Here is a 14,474-nt window from a genome sequence, read left to right as displayed (position 1 = left end):
AAATAAAAAATCATGCTCTACCCTGTCAAAAGCCTTCTCAAAGTCCAAACTGATTATAAAACCATCTTTCCTCTTTTCGGTTATATACCTTATTGTGTCTTTTATGCTCATTGTTGTATCCGCAATGTCCCTTCCTTTAATGCTGTACGCTTGGTTTGTTTTGATTATACTGGGAATCACTTCTTTTAATCTGTTAGCTAAAACTTTGGATAAAATCTTCAGATCGGTGTTAAGCATTGTTATAGGCCTATAATTTTTTAACTCCAATTTGTCTCCTTTCCTTTTATATATCAGCTTCATTAATCTCATTCCCATCCTTTGGTTCATCTCATCTTTCCTAAAAATCTCATCAAATACTTCTTTTAAAATACCGGTTAAAAAATCTTTAAAAACAATGTAAAACTCACTCCCCAACCCATCTATGCCTGGACTTTTCCTTTTGTTTAAGTCACTTATTGCTCTTTTTATTTCTTCTTCTTTTACTTCATCATCACACTCTTTTTTATCAATTTCTCCTACTCTTGATTTTATTTGCATTAGTAGTTCCTCTTTTTCTCCTTCTTTTATCCCCTCCGTACAGAATAAGTTTTCATAGTATGATTGTATTTCTTTCAAGATTTCTCCATTTTCTTCTACTATCCTCCCATTTTTGCCCCTTATTTCTTTAATCATTTCTGCTTTTCCTCTTCTTTTCTCCAGATCAAAGAAAAACTTTGTGCACTTCTCCCCTCCACTTCTCCTCTCCACTTAATCTTGCACCTTCATATTTCTTCTCTTCCATTTCCTTCAGTCTACCCTCAATTTCTTTTATTTTCTGAATGCTTTTTTCTGCCTTACCCAGTTCCTCATTTAATTTCGCTCTTAGCTCTCTTTCCTTGTTTTTCTTACATTTTTGAACTAATTTGCAATATCTTATCGTAAATTTTTTTACCAGATATTTCACATTCTCCCACCACATTCGCTTATCCTCATTATACATTTCATTTCCTTTTTCCTTTTCAATGATCTCCTTTATACTGAAAACATAATCTTCATTCTTTAAAATCTCTGTATTTAAAATCCATACTCCTGGCCCTCTTTGCACTTTACTCCAGTCCATTCTAAAATCTAAAAACTTGTGATCGCTAAAGCTTGTCTCTTCATACATAATCTTTTCTATAAAATTCTCCATATTTCTCGTACATAAAATAAAATCAATTCTTGTTGCACACACAAACTGCCCCACTATTTGCCTCCTAGAAAATTCTTTTTTCTTTTCATTTCTTTCTCTCCACACATCGATCATATTATTCTCTTCCATTAATGCTTTTAATTCTTTTCTCCCCGTGTCAGTTTTAAACACCATTCCTTCTGCCATGTCTTGTTTGCTAAAAACTGTGTTAAAATCCCCCATCATTATTATGTCCTTATATTTCTTTACAATATTCCTTAAAACATTAAAAAAATCTTTCTTTTCTTTCTCTTCTGTTGGCGCGTGTATATTCACTAAAATCAGTTCCCGTCCCTCATAATCCACTTCCACAACCATACATTTCCCCATTTTATCTTTATACACTACTTTGCTTGCGTTAAAAACCCCTTTTCCCATTAAAAATGCCACTCCTCTCCCAGGCCTTCCATCCCCATTATTATACAAAATATCCCCTACCCACATCTTTTATAGTCCATCATCACACTATCTTTCCAGTTTGTTTCCTGCAGAGCAATAACATCTTCTCCTTTACATTTTTCTTTCACTCTTTCAAATTTTCCCATGTCCATCAGTCCCCTTGCATTAAAAGCAACACATCTTGAAACCATGAAAAGAAGGAAAAATAAGTACATAAAAAACATTACTCTCCATCTTCTCTCCTCCAGCTCTCTTAACACTTCATAAGTTAAAACTTTTACTTTGTCCCGTATCATTATTTTTTCCTTGCATTTCCAACATTTGGTTTTACCTTTAGTGCTCTCCTTCTTATTTGTCCTTTCCCCTCTGTCTTTTTCTATGTTGTCCTTCCTTGCTTCTTCTTCAGTGTCCGTTTCTTTGTTTTGATCTTTCATTTCTTGTTCATCTTTCTCCACGTTATCCGGAAATCTTTTAAAACTGTCCGATATTTCCATTTCTGTCCCTTGAGTGTCCTGTTCTCGTGTCGGTTCCTTCTTCTTTTCATTCTCTTTTATTCCTTCTCTTTCCTCTCTGTTGCCCATTCCTCCGTCTGTTTCTTTTGATTGTAGTCCTTGTTGCTCTTGTCCTTTATCAAATTCTCCATCCGCGTCCCTGTTTCCTTCATGCACCTGTCTGTCCACCCGATGTTCCATACCTCCTTCCTCTCCCTCTATCCCACACTCGCAATTATTTAAAATTTGTTGACACTCTGGGCACTTTACTGCATTGCACTCTCTTGCAAAATGTCCCCTTTCTTTACATTTGTAGCAGGTGAAATCAGGGCATTCTTTTTAGCAGATGTTCAGGGCTCATGCACAGCCTACAAGTCTTCACCTGATGGCTGTGCATCACCCGAAAGTACTCATGCCCCTCTGCTGTTTCAAGCTTGGTGCTGTAGGGCAACGACGCCACCTCCTTGGGGAACCTTACTTTTAGGAACCTTGTTCCATCTTCGACGTCAGTGCCCAGGTAGCATCTTCTTTTAATTTTTGAGATGGGATTAACTCCCCAAGACTCCAATTTTCCTATAATTTCCTTATCATCAAGGTAGACAGGCAGGTCCATGAAGGAAACAACATAATCTCTATTTTGCAGTCTTTTAACCTCACAGTTCACTCCTTTGATTAAGAGTCCATCAGTAAAATGCTCACATATTTCCATATTTTCCATCGTTAGTTCAAATTCTTTCCCTTGCCTTGGTCTTAGCGCCAGAATTGTCCCATTTCCACATTTGTCCGTCACTGCTTTAATAATATCCACCGCTGTCACATCATTCACATTTTCCACATTCACAATCACCGTAGCCTCCTTTAAATATTTCCTTTCGTTGACCCTGTTCTTCATGTTTTGATCCATTCTATTTCCAACTCGTAGTCGCTTATCCAGTCCAGTGTCGTTTGCCGTGCGTGTTCCTCCTCCCGTTCCAGTGTCGTTTGCCTTGCGTGTTCCTCGTGCCGTTCCAGTGTCGTTTGCTGTGCATGTTCCTTGTGCCGTTGCATTGTCGTTTGCCCCACGTGTTCCTCGTGCCAGTCCAGTGTCATTTGCCATTAATCCGTCCATTAAAGAAAAGAAGAAAAAAGAAAGGCGTGTAACCACCCTCCAGCAAGCAAAAAGCTGCTGTTGGGTGGTTTTATAACTGAAAAAACAAAAACTAACTTAAACTAAAGAAAAAAGCAAAATACAAACACAAAAATTAACACAAAATGGAGGAGAGCCTTCCTCTCCCTACTGCAGCCAACAACTTCCTGTGTGCTCTCTAGCGCCAACAGGGTGGTATGGCCGTGTGAAAGCCCCTGCAAAAAGCCCCTATTTTAAGGTGAGGCACACTAAGTGCCATTATACTAGATAGGTAATGAATGAAATACAAAAATACTTCAAAATGAGCTACATTAAAGATAAGAGCATTAGTTAAGTAGTTAAAAACAGTCAAACTCTGTTTAAAGAACAGCTACTTTAAAGGCAATTGAATTAAATAAGCAGTAAGGGAAAGCAAAGAGCTGGTCAAACTTTGGCCACACTAAGGGCCAGTGTATTAGATAAGTAGTGAAAAACTCAAAAACTTACAGCACCTGGTATTCCTAGGCAGTCTCCCATCCAAGTACTAACTAAGCCCAACTCTGCTTAGCTTCTGAGATCAGACGAGATCAGGCGTGAACAGGGTGGTATGGCCGTAAGCGAAAAACTGCTGCAAAAAGCCCCTATTTTAAGGTGAGGCACACTAAGTGCCATTATACTAGATAAGTAATGAATGAAATACAAAAAAAATACTTCAAAATGAGCTACATTAAAGATAAGAGCATTAGTTAAGTAGTTAAAAACAGTCAAACTATCTTTAAAGAACAGCTACTTTAAAGGCAATTGAATTAAATAAGCAGTAAGGGAAAGCAAAGAGCTGGTCAAACTTTTGCCACACTAAGGGCCAGTGTATTAGATAAGTAGTGAAAAAACTCAAAACTTACAGCACCTGGTATTCCTAGGCAGTCTCCCATCCAAGTACTAACTAGGCCCAACTCTGCTTAGCTTCTGAGATCAGACGAGATCAGGCGTGAACAGGGTGGGATGGCCATAAGCTAAAGCTGCTGCAAAAGCCCCTATTTTAAGGTGAGGCACACTAAGTGCCATTATACTAGATAAGTAATGAATGAAATACAAAAAAATACTTCAAAATGAGCTACATTAAAGATAAGAGCATTAGTTAAGTAGTTAAAAACAGTCAAACTCTGTTTAAAGAACAGCTACTTTAAAGGCAATTGAATTAAATAAGCAGTAAGGGAAAGCAAAGAGCTGGTCAAACTTTGGCCACACTAAGGGCCAGTGTATTAGATAAGTAGTGAAAAACTCAAAACTTACAGCACCTGGTATTCCTAGGCAGTCTCCCATCCAAGTACTAAATAGGCCCAACTCTGCTTAGCTTCTGAGATCAGACGAGATCAGGCGTGAACAGGGTGGTATGGCCGTAAGCAAAAGCTGCTGCAAAAAGCCCCTATTTTAAGGTGAGGCACACTAAGTGCCATTATACTAGATAAGTAATGAATGAAATACAAAAAAATACTTCAAAATGAGCTACATTAAAGATAAGAGCATTAGTTAAGTAGTTAAAAACAGTCAAACTCTGTTTAAAGAACAGCTACTTTAAAGGCAATTGAATTAAATAAGCAGTAAGGGAAAGCAAAGAGCTGGTCAAACTTTGGCCACACTAAGGGCCAGTGTATTAGATAAGTAGTGAAAAACTCAAAAGTTACAGCACCTGGTATTCACCCATCCAAGTACTAACTAGGCCCAACTCTGCTTAGCTTCTGAGATCAGACGAGATCAGGCGTGAACAGGGTGGGATGGCCGTAAGTGAAAGCTGCTGCAAAAAGCCCCCTATTTTAAGGTGAGGCACACTAAGTGCCATTATACTAGATAAGTAATGAATGAAATACAAAAAAATACTTCAAAATGAGTTACATTAAAGATAAGAGCATTAGTTAAGTAGTTAAAAACAGTCAAACTCTGTTTAAAGAACAGCTACTTTAAAGGCAATTGAATTAAATAAGCAGTAAGGGAAAGCATAGAGCTGGTCAAACTTTGGCCACACTAAGGGCCAGTGTATTAGATAAGTAGTGAAAAACTCAAAACTTACAGCACCTGGTATTTCCCCATCCAAGTACTAACTAGGCCCAACTCTGCTTAGCTTCTGAGATCAGACGAGATCAGGCATGAATTTTTTTTTTTTTTTTTTTTTTTTTTTTTTATTTGAACAGTTATATTTTAACAGTCATTCAATAACATTTCCAATCCAGAGTCCATTAAAATCTTGCAAACTTCCTTGGTAAAAACATTATAAAACAGACCAATTTTCTCTTCTTGTTTAAAATAATAAAACAAGCATTGAACATACTTTTCAAATTTCCTTTTAAACACATTCCACACATCCAATAAAATATTTTCTTTTTTTGCCACTATCCTTCTTTCCCATATTGCACTCTTATCAATTTAATTGTGATGCTGAATAAGTTTTTGTTTTTACATTGCTTATCCAAACCCAACATCACCACCTTATTCCATTCAAAACTTTCATTATCATCCCCTCTCAAACTTAAAATCAAACTTTTGCATTTACCATTAAAATCCTCCAGTTCGTTACAATATAAAAACAGGTGTAAAAATCCTTCATCATTATCATTACAAACTTTACAAGTAGCGCTTCGTTCCATTCCAATTTTGTTTAAAATGACATCTGTAAAAATCACTTTGTGTCTAATAAAATATTCAGAGTTTTCCAATTTCGTTTGTACAAATTTTCCATTTAGGTTCCCCCATATACTGTCTTCTTTTAAATCGTTAAATTTCTGTAGCCAATATGCATTCACAGCAGGCTTCTTAAAAACAGCATTTCTAAAAACAGAGTAAAACCTTTTCACCGTACATTCATTAAAAACATGCAGTTTTTCCCCGTCCTCACATATACACGTCTTTTTCTTGCTTGTCTTCTTCCATATTTTCAATTCTCTTTATCCACTCTTGCGGTATTGCATTCTTAATCATGTCATATTTGTTTATTATCTCTCGTGTGCTATAATCCTCCTTTGCCTCCTCCATCACATCCACAATGTATCGCACTGGTAAAAACCCTTCTTTAAATTCATATAAAACATCTCTGACTTTTGTGATCCCCACATCCCACCATTTCTTAAAAAATACCTCCTTCCCTTGATTTAAAATACAGTTGTTTAAGAATAAAGGCTGATTTAAAATGTTCTCTCGACCTTGTGGCTTAAAATGCACATTATTTAAAAATTTGCTCCACGCCCCAGTAGTTCTTTATAAAAATCTGGCAGCATATCCGTCATCCATTTTTTTGTTTTCATCCATAAAATGTGGTCCCCCAAATTAAAATGACTACATTTATTTAAAAAATACCCCATTGTTCTCTTCCATGCCGCTTTGTTGTCTTCGTCCATGTACTTTTGAATCATTTTTACCCTCAGACTGTTCTTTCTTTGTTCCACATCCATTAACCCCAATCCTCCCTTCCCCACCTCTCCAATTAAAGTGTTATGTGCTATTCTTGTGGCTTTCCTTCCCATAAAAATCTAAAAACATTTGTTCAGCCTTTTTTCTACCCACAACGGCATAGATGCCACATATAAAATATGCCATAACTTAGAAACCATTAAAACATTCAAAATTAAAACCTTTCCTTTCAAAGTTAATGACATTAATTTCCAAAAGATCAACCTTCTCTCAATCCCTCCTAAAATTTCTTCCCACATTGTTCCTTCCGCTTTCTTTTCATCCTCCCCATTATAATACCTAAAATCTTTATTTCATTAGTTTCCCTAAAAGTAAAGTGCCCGGTTAAAACCTCCGTCCCCCAAATCTCATGTACACCGTTTTATCCTCATTAACTTTAGCCCCCGATGCCCTGCAAAATTTTTGTACTACTTTCATTGATTCCTTACACTGGCCAGATCTTTTAACATTAGCGTTGTATCATCAGCATACTGAAATATATTATTCTCCCCTCCTTCTATACCTATCCCTTTTATTTGTCCCTCCTTCTTTATCGCTAATCCCAGTGGTTCTGCGACTAAAGCATATAAAAGTGCCGACAACGGGCAACCCTGCCTAATTGATCTAGTTAAATTAAAACAGTCTGTTAAAAACCCATTGCATTTTACTCTCGTTACAGCACCTTTATATAAAATTTTAATCCATTTAATAAAATTCCTCCCAAAACCAAAACGCTTTAAAACCCCAAATAAAAAATCATGCTCTACCCTGTCAAAAGCCTTCTCAAAGTCCAAACTGATTATAAAACCATCTTTCCTCTTTTCGGTTATATACCTTATTGTGTCTTTTATGCTCATTGTTGTATCCGCAATGTCCCTTCCTTTAATGCTGTACGCTTGGTTTGTTTTGATTATACTGGGAATCACTTCTTTTAATCTGTTAGCTAAAACTTTGGATAAAATCTTCAGATCGGTGTTAAGCATTGTTATAGGCCTATAATTTTTTAACTCCAATTTGTCTCCTTTCCTTTTATATATCAGCTTCATTAATCTCATTCCCATCCTTTGGTTCATCTCATCTTTCCTAAAAATCTCATCAAATACTTCTTTTAAAATACCGGTTAAAAAATCTTTAAAAACAATGTAAAACTCACTCCCCAACCCATCTATGCCTGGACTTTTCCTTTTGTTTAAGTCACTTATTGCTCTTTTTATTTCTTCTTCTTTTACTTCATCATCACACTCTTTTTTATCAATTTCTCCTACTCTTGATTTTATTTGCATTAGTAGTTCCTCTTTTTCTCCTTCTTTTATCCCCTCCGTACAGAATAAGTTTTCATAGTATGATTGTATTTCTTTCAAGATTTCTCCATTTTCTTCTACTATCCTCCCATTTTTGCCCCTTATTTCTTTAATCATTTCTGCTTTTCCTCTTCTTTTCTCCAGATCAAAGAAAAACTTTGTGCACTTTCTCCTCCACTTCTCCCCTCCACTTAATCTTGCACCTTCATATTTCTTCTCTTCCATTTCCTTCAGTCTACCCTCAATTTCTTTTATTTTCTGAATGCTTTTTCTGCCTTACCCAGTTCCTCATTTAATTTCGCTCTTAGCTCTCTTTCCTTGTTTTTCTTACATTTTTGAACTAATTTGCAATATCTTATCGTAAATTTTTTTACCAGATATTTCACATTCTCCCCACCACATTCGCTTATCCTCATTATACATTTCATTTCCTTTTTCCTTTTCAATGATCTCCTTTATACTGAAAACATAATCTTCATTCTTTAAAATCTCTGTATTTAAAATCCATACTCCTGGCCCTCTTTGCACTTTACTCCAGTCCATTCTAAAATCTAAAACTTGTGATCGCTAAAGCTTGTCTCTTCATACATAATCTTTTCTATAAAATTCTCCATATTTCTCGTACATAAAATAAAATCAATTCTTGTTGCACACACAAACTGCTGCCCCACTATTTGCCTCCTAGAAAATTCTTTTTCTTTTCATTTCTTTCTCTCCACACATCGATCATATTATTCTCTTCCATTAATGCTTTTAATTCTTTTCTTCCCGTGTCAGTTTTAAACACCATTCCTTCTGCCATGTCTTGTTTGCTAAAAACTGTGTTAAAATCCCCATCATTATTATGTCCTTATATTTCTTTACAATATTCCTTAAAACATTAAAAATCTTTCTTTTCTTTTCTTCTGTTGGCGCGTGTATATTCACTAAAATCAGTTCCCGTCCTCATAATCCACTTCCACAACCATACATTTCCCCATTTTATCTTTATACACTACTTTGCTTTGCGTTAAAAACCCCTTTTCCCATTAAAAATGCCACTCCTCTCCCAGGCCTTCCATCCCCATTATTATACAAAATATCCCCTACCCACATCTTTTTATAGTCCATCATCACACTATCTTTCCAGTTTGTTTCTGCAGAGCAATAACATCTTCTCCTTTACATTTTTCTTTCACTCTTTCAAATTTTCCCATGTCCATCAGTCCCCTTGCATTAAAAGCAACACATCTTGAAACCATGAAAAGAAGGAAAAATAAGTACATAAAAACATTACTCTCCATCTTCTCCTCCAGCTCTCTTAACACTTCATAAGTTAAAACTTTTACTTTGTCCCGTATCATTATTTTTTTCCTTGCATTTCCAACATTTGGTTTTACCTTTAGTGCTCTCCTTCTTATTTGTCCTTTCCCCCCTCTGTCTTTTTCTATGTTGTCCTTCCTTGCTTCTTCTTCAGTGTCCGTTTCTTTGTTTTGATCTTTCATTTCTTGTTCATCTTTCTCCACGTTATCCGAAATCTTTTAAAACTGTCCGATATTTCCATTTCTGTCCCTTGAGTGTCCTGTTCTCGTGTCGGTTCCTTCTTCTTTTCATTCTCTCTTTTATTCCTTCTCTTTCCTCTCTGTTGCCCATTCCTCCGTCTGTTTCTTTTGATTGTAGTCCTTGTTGCTCTTGTCCTTTATCAAATTCTCCATCCGCGTCCCTGTTTCCTTCATGCACCTGTCTGTCCACCCGATGTTCCATACCTCCTTCCTCTCCCTCTATCCCACACTCGCAATTATTTAAAATTTGTTGACACTCTGGGCACTTTACTGCATTGCACTCTCTTGCAAAATGTCCCCTTTCTTTACATTTGTAGCAGGTGAAATCAGGGCATTCTTTTTAGCAGATGTTCAGGGCTCATGCACAGCCTACAAGTATTCACCTGATGGCTGTGCATCACCCGAAAGTACTGCGGCCCTTCTGCTGTTTCAAGCTTGGTGCTGTAGTAGGGCAACGACGCCACCTCCTTGGGAACCTTACTTTTAGGAACCTTGTTCCATCTTCGACGCCAGTGCCCAGGTAGCATCTTTTTTTTTTTGAGATGGGATTAACTCCCCAAGACTCCAATTTTCCTATAATTTCCTTATCATCAAGGTAGACAGGCAGGTGCATGAAGGAAACAACATAATCTCTATTTTGCAGTCTTTTAACCTCACAGTTCACTCCTTTGATTAAGAGTCCATCAGTAAAATGCTCACATATTTCCATATTTTCCATCGTTAGTTCAAATTCTTTCCCTTGCCTTGGTCTTAGCGCCAGAATTGTCCCATTTCCACATTTGTCCGTCACTGCTTTAATAATATCCACCGCTGTCACATCATTCACATTTTCCACATTCACAATCACCGTAGCCTCCTTTAAATATTTCCTTCGTTGACCCTGTTCTTCATGTTTTGATCCATTCTATTTCCAACTCGTAGTCGCTTATCCAGTCCAGTGTCGTTTGTCGTGCGTGTTCCTCCTCCCGCTCCAGTGTCGCTTTGCCTTGCGTGTTCCTCGTGGCCGTTCCAGTGTCGTTTGCTGTGCATGTTCCTTGTGCCGTTGCATTGTCGCTTGCCCCACGTGTTCCTCGTGCCAGTCCAGTGTCATTTGCCATTAATCCGTCCATTAAAGAAAAGAAGAAAAAAAGAAAAAAAGAAAGGCGTAACCACCCTCCAGCAAGCAAAAAAGCTGCTGTTGGGTGGTTTTATAACTGAAAAAAACAACAAAAAACTAACTTAAACTAAAGAAAAAAGCAAAATACAAACACAAAAATTAACACAAAATGGAGGAGAGCCTTCCTCTCCCTACTGCAGCCAACAACTTCCTGTGTGCTCTCTAGCGCCAACATGGTGGTATGGCCGCAAGCTAAAGCCCTGCAAAAAGCCCCTATTTTAAGGTGAGGCACACTAAGTGCCATTATACTAGATAAGTAATGAATGAAATACAAAAAAATACTTCAAAATGAGCTACATTAAAGATAAGAGCATTAGTTAAGTAGTTAAAAACAGTCAAACTCTGTTTAAAGAACAGCTACTTTAAAGGCAATTGAATTAAATAAGCAGTAAGGGAAAGCAAAGAGCTGGTCAAACTTTGGCCACACTAAGGGCCAGTGTATTAGATAAGTAGTGAAAAACTCAAAAACTTACAGCACCTGGTATTCCTAGGCAGTCTCCCATCCAAGTACTAACTAAGCCCAACTCTGCTTAGCTTCTGAGATCAGACGAGATCAGGCGTGAACAGGGTGGTATGGCCGTAAGTTTAAAACTGCTGCAAAAGCCCCTATTTTAAGGTGAGGCACACTAAGTGCCATTATACTAGATAAGTAATGAATGAAATACAAAAAATACTTCAAAATGAGCTACATTAAAGATAAGAGCATTAGTTAAGTAGTTAAAAACAGTCAAACTATCTTTAAAGAACAGCTACTTTAAAGGCAATTGAATTAAATAAGCAGTAAGGGAAAGCAAAGAGCTGGTCAAACTTTGGCCACACTAAGGGCCAGTGTATTAGATAAGTAGTGAAAAACTCAAAACTTACAGCACCTGGTATTCCTAGGCAGTCTCCCATCCAAGTACTAACTAGGCCCAACTCTGCTTAGCTTCTGAGATCAGACGAGATCATGCGTGAACAGGGTGGGATGGCCATAAGCGAAAGCTGCTGCAAAAAGCCCCCTATTTTAAGGTGAGGCACACTAAGTGCCATTATACTAGATAAGTAATGAATGAAATACAAAAAAATACTTCAAAATGAGCTACATTAAAGATAAGAGCATTAGTTAAGTAGTTAAAAACAGTCAAACTCTGTTTAAAGAACAGCTACTTTAAAGGCAATTGAATTAAATAAGCAGTAAGGGAAAGCAAAGAGCTGGTCAAACTTTGGCCACACTAAGGGCCAGTGTATTAGATAAGTAGTGAAAAACTCAAAACTTACAGCACCTGGTATTCCTAGGCAGTCTCCCATCCAAGTACTAACTAAGCCCAACTCTGCTTAGCTTCTGAGATCAGACGAGATCAGGCGTGAACAGGGTGGTATGACCGTAAGCGAAAACTGCTGCAAAAAGCCCCTATTTTAAGGTGAGGCACACTAAGTGCCATTATACTAGATAAGTAATGAATGAAATACAAAAAAATACTTCAAAATGAGCTACATTAAAGATAAGAGCATTAGTTAAGTAGTTAAAAACAGTCAAACTATTTTTAAAGAACAGCTACTTTAAAGGCAATTGAATTAAATAAGCAGTAAGGGAAAGCAAAGAGCTGGTCAAACTTTGGCCACACTAAGGGCCAGTGTATTAGATAAGTAGTGAAAAAACTCAAAAACTTACAGCACCTGGTATTCCTAGGCAGTCTCCCATCCAAGTACTAACTAGGCCCAACTCTGCTTAGCTTCTGAGATCAGACGAGATCAGGCGTGAACAGGGTGGGATGGCCATAAGCGAAAGCTGCTGCAAAAAGCCCCCTATTTTAAGGTGAGGCACACTAAGTGCCATTATACTAGATAAGTAATGAATGAAATACAAAAAATACTTCAAAATGAGCTACATTAAAGATAAGAGCATTAGTTAAGTAGTTAAAAACAGTCAAACTCTGTTTAAAGAACAGCTACTTTAAAGGCAATTGAATTAAATAAGCAGTAAGGGAAAGCAAAGAGCTGGTCAAACTTTGGCCACACTAAGGGCCAGTGTATTAGATAAGTAGTGAAAAACTCAAAACTTACAGCACCTGGTATTCCTAGGCAGTCTCCCATCCAAGTACTAAATAGGCCCAAATCTGCTTAGCTTCTGAGATCAGACGAGATCAGGCGTGAACAGGGTGGTATGGCCGTAAGCAAAAGCTGCTGCAAAAAGCCCCTATTTTAAGGTGAGGCACACTAAGTGCCATTATACTAGATAAGTAATGAATGAAATACAAAAAATACTTCAAAATGAGCTACATTAAAGATAAGAGCATTAGTTAAGTAGTTAAAAACAGTCAAAGTCTGTTTAAAGAACAGCTACTTTAAAGGCAATTGAATTAAATAAGCAGTAAGGGAAAGCAAAGAGCTGGTCAAACTTTGGCCACACTAAGGGCCAGTGTATTAGATAAGTAGTGAAAAACTCAAAAACTTACAGCACCTGGTATTCCTAGGCAGTCTCCCATCCAAGTACTAACTAGGCCCAACTCTGCTTAGCTTCTGAGATCAGACGAGATCAGGCGTGAACAGGGTGGTATGGCCGTGAAGCTAAAGCTGCTGCAAAAAGCCCCTATTTTAAGGTGAGGCACACTAAGTGCCATTATACTAGATAAGTAATGAATGAAATACAAAAATACTTCAAAATGAGCTACATTAAAGATAAGAGCATTAGTTAAGTAGTTAAAAACAGTCAAACTCTGTTTAAAGAAAAGCTACTTTAAAGGCAATTGAATTAAATAAGCAGTAAGGGAAAGCAAAGAGCTGGTCAAACTTTGGCCACACTAAGGGCCAGTGTATTAGATAAGTAGTGAAAAAACTCAAAAACTTACAGCACCTGGTATTCCTAGGCAGTCTCCCATCCAAGTACTAACTAGGCCCAACTCTGCTTAGCTTCTGAGATCAGACAAGATCAGGCGTGAACAGGGTGGTATAGACGTAAGCAAAAGCTGCTGCAAAAAGCCCCCTATTTTAAGGTGAGGCACACTAAGTGCCATTATACTAGATAAGTAATGAATGAAATACAAAAAAATACTTCAAAATGAGCTACATTAAAGATAAGAGCATTAGTTAGGTAGTTAAAAACAGTCAAACTCTGTTTAAAGAACAGCTACTTTAAAGGCAATTGAATTAAATAAGCAGTAAGGGAAAGCAAAGAGCTGGTCAAACTTTGGCCACACTAAGGGCCAGTGTATTAGATAAGTAGTGAAAAACTCAAAAGTTACAGCACCTGGTATTCCTAGGCAGTCTCCCATCCAAGTACTAACTAGGCCCAACTCTGCTTAGCTTCTGAGATCAGGCGTGAACAGGGTGGTATAAACGTAAGTTTAAAGCTGCTGCAAAAGCCCCTATTTTAAGGTGAGGCACACTAAGTGCATTATACTAGATAAGTAATGAATGAAATACAAAAAAATACTTTAAAATGAGCTACATTAAAGATAAGAGCATTAGTTAAGTAGTTAAAAACAGTCAAACTCTGTTTAAAGAACAGCTACTTTAAAGGCAATTGAATTAAATAAGCAGTAAGGGAAAGCAAAGAGCTGGTCAAACTTTGGCCACACTAACGGCCAGTGTATTAGATAAGTAGTGAAAAACTCAAAAACTTACAGCACCTGGTATTCCTAGCCAGTCTCCCATCCAAGTACTAACTAGGCCCAACTCTGCTTAGCTTCTGAGATCAAACGAGATCAGGCGTGAACAGGGTGGTATGGCCGTAAGCGAAAGCTGCTGCAAAAGCCCCTATTTTAAGGTGAAGCACACTAAGTGCCATTATACTAGATAAGTAATGAATGAAATACAAAAAAAAATACTTCAAAATGAGCTACATTAAAGAT

At 37.3% G+C, this 14,474-nt stretch overlaps 1 non-coding gene and 11 pseudogenes across 1 annotated transcript; all 12 read right to left on the bottom strand.

Moving 5' to 3' along the window:
- Window positions 1-3,705: 3,705 nt before the first annotated feature.
- Window positions 3,706-3,824, bottom strand: LOC122335873 (annotated as a pseudogene).
- Window positions 3,825-4,100: 276 nt separating this feature from the next.
- Window positions 4,101-4,219, bottom strand: LOC122335837 (annotated as a pseudogene).
- Window positions 4,220-4,491: 272 nt separating this feature from the next.
- Window positions 4,492-4,610, bottom strand: LOC122335831 (annotated as a pseudogene).
- Window positions 4,611-4,883: 273 nt separating this feature from the next.
- On the bottom strand, window positions 4,884-4,992 carry LOC122335870 (annotated as a pseudogene).
- Window positions 4,993-11,110: 6,118 nt separating this feature from the next.
- Window positions 11,111-11,229, bottom strand: LOC122335840. The gene has a single exon (XR_006249011.1). It is a non-coding gene; the product is annotated as a 5S ribosomal RNA (ribosomal RNA).
- A 272-nt stretch (window positions 11,230-11,501) lies between these two features.
- On the bottom strand, window positions 11,502-11,620 carry LOC122335847 (annotated as a pseudogene).
- Window positions 11,621-11,894: 274 nt separating this feature from the next.
- LOC122335832 lies at window positions 11,895-12,013 on the bottom strand (annotated as a pseudogene).
- A 275-nt stretch (window positions 12,014-12,288) lies between these two features.
- On the bottom strand, window positions 12,289-12,407 carry LOC122335835 (annotated as a pseudogene).
- Window positions 12,408-12,680: 273 nt separating this feature from the next.
- On the bottom strand, window positions 12,681-12,799 carry LOC122335843 (annotated as a pseudogene).
- Window positions 12,800-13,072: 273 nt separating this feature from the next.
- Window positions 13,073-13,191, bottom strand: LOC122335841 (annotated as a pseudogene).
- Window positions 13,192-13,465: 274 nt separating this feature from the next.
- Window positions 13,466-13,584, bottom strand: LOC122335848 (annotated as a pseudogene).
- Window positions 13,585-14,240: 656 nt separating this feature from the next.
- LOC122335833 lies at window positions 14,241-14,359 on the bottom strand (annotated as a pseudogene).
- Window positions 14,360-14,474: the final 115 nt, after the last annotated feature.

This window comes from Puntigrus tetrazona, unplaced genomic scaffold (genome assembly GCF_018831695.1).
Source record: "Puntigrus tetrazona isolate hp1 unplaced genomic scaffold, ASM1883169v1 S000000904, whole genome shotgun sequence".
Lineage (NCBI taxonomy): Eukaryota > Metazoa > Chordata > Actinopteri > Cypriniformes > Cyprinidae > Puntigrus > Puntigrus tetrazona.
This window is presented reverse-complemented; position numbering and strand designations above follow the sequence as displayed.